This window comes from Malurus melanocephalus, unplaced genomic scaffold (assembly GCF_030028575.1).
Source record: "Malurus melanocephalus ecotype Western Australia unplaced genomic scaffold, MMel_1.1 scaffold_404, whole genome shotgun sequence".
In the NCBI taxonomy this organism is placed as follows: Eukaryota; Metazoa; Chordata; class Aves; order Passeriformes; family Maluridae; genus Malurus; species Malurus melanocephalus.
This window is the reverse complement of record NW_026623636.1, coordinates 270,175-272,224: the sequence shown is the minus strand read 5'-3', so window position 1 is coordinate 272,224 and position 2,050 is coordinate 270,175.

Here is a 2,050-nt window from a genome sequence, read left to right as displayed (position 1 = left end):
AAAAAAAAAAAAAAAAAAAGGAGAAAATAAATATCCCCATTCCTGGAGGATGCCTGTTTCTTTAAGCAGCTGTTTCTTGTCTCTGAGGTAACAAAGTTGTCATGTGATGCCTCTGTTACCATGGCAATAATCTGTAATTGTGCAGAAAATCCACCAAAGTAGCGTGCAAGTCCTTGGTGAATTGGACGGAGAGAAAAATCACCCCAGTGCAAGCCTTGAATTGATGCTGCCGTGCAACTGCCTCGGCCCAGGCAGCCCAGATTCACCTCTGACGAATTTCCCACATTTATTCCCTTTGGTTATTCTGTTCTGGTGTCCAGGATTTGCTTGATGTTTGAATACCCTCCTCACTCCTGCCCTCACAGCTTGGGGGCACCTTTTCTGCCATCCCCTGCCACATTTGGGCATTTTACAGAGGGGATTTGGCCACTGCTGCTGTTTTGGCCAAAGGTGCAAGGATTGTGGCTATTGAGCTGCTCTTTCCAAGCACAGGTGGTAAAATGCCATTAAATATTGTGCCTTACCTCGATTGCAGTGAGGAGGACGTTCCTATGTTTATTTTATCCYACTCTCCCAAAGGGGCAGCCCCCAACATCTCCATTGTCTCTGCCTCCATCAGGATGTGTTGTTTCACTGGCAMCTTGGGAACAGCTCCCACACACATTCATGTGCACGCAGTATTTGTATTTATATATAATATATMAATTTAAATAAATCTTCTGCTAGCAGGCCAAGTTGAGAATCCTTTAAAAACCAACTGAAAATAGAAACACAGAAGGATGGGAAGATGAAATCTGCAGAAGTTTCTGCCCTGCATTAGTCATAAAATAAACTGCTGGAATTTACAAAGAAAATCCTTGAGCGTTTTGAGTCATCTGCTCATGATATCATTGGGCTAAAAGTGCTTGCTACTATCCAAATCAAAACGCCAGGGAAATCTCATGAGAATATGCCTCGTGGGCAAATCCCAAAAGGAGAACATCTGGATTTAAGATGCCATTGCCCTGTACTTAACCCTAAGCCACTGAGAAAAATGACTATTCTCGCGCTCTCACTCTCTCAGTGTTATTAGTAAATATTTATACTGCTCAAGCACCCAAAGGCCTCAAATGAGAGCAGATTCCACCTCAAGGCTCGTGCAGACCTAACAGAGAGAGGAGCCCCTCTGCTCTGCTCTGCTCTGCAGGGTTTGCTTGTTGTTTATTTTTCCTCTCAGCTCTGGTGAGATGAGTTGCACCGTGCCCCAGAAATCTGTGGGATTTCAAGTTATTGGAATGAGTGAGATCCTCATTTCTTCCCTTTGCTCAGTGGGGCTGGTTCAACTGAGGTAGCTCAGGATCATGAAATCTCTTCTGAACTGTGCCCAAAAAGCAGTGCCACCTTCAGCTGTGCCTGCCCAGGCTCTGGTGTCACTCATTCAACCCTGATTAAAAACACAAAACTGCTGTGTAGGTGTTAATTAGACTGATGGGGSTGATTTAATTACACTCACACTGATACTGAAGCCTAAACCCAGACCTTTTCAATCCAACATTTGCAGTGAGGAGATGAGTTTATAAAAGCTTTGGGAAGAGCAGAAGGGAGGTGTTTTTTTTGTGGTGGAATTTTGTTTCTGTTGGAAGCAGCAGGAGCACCGAGAGGTGCCTGAGGATTGTCCCCACTTGTCACTAAATTCCTCCTTCTCTGGGGAGGCTGCAGAAGAGGTAAGGGGGTGCTCTATCTATGAGATGAATTTGGGAAATTTCCAAGGGAAAAGGTTGATTTGCAACAATGCAAACCTGTGTTTTCCTGGGTTTCTCATCTTGGCTCTGCCCTGGGGATCTGCTTCTCCTCTCCCATCTTTTTGTAACTTTGCTGCTGGACATGCTGAGAGTTTTCAGCTCTGAAAGGAACCCCCTGAAGTGGCTCACCATGCTGCCCCTGCCCTGTGAGATAGGAAAGCTGGTGTGGCCACTGTGGGAAGCCAAGAAGCAGCAGCCGAGGCAGAGCTGTTCTGAAATAAGTGCTCAGGAATGCTCTGACCTCTTGCTTCACTGATGGGCCATTTTTT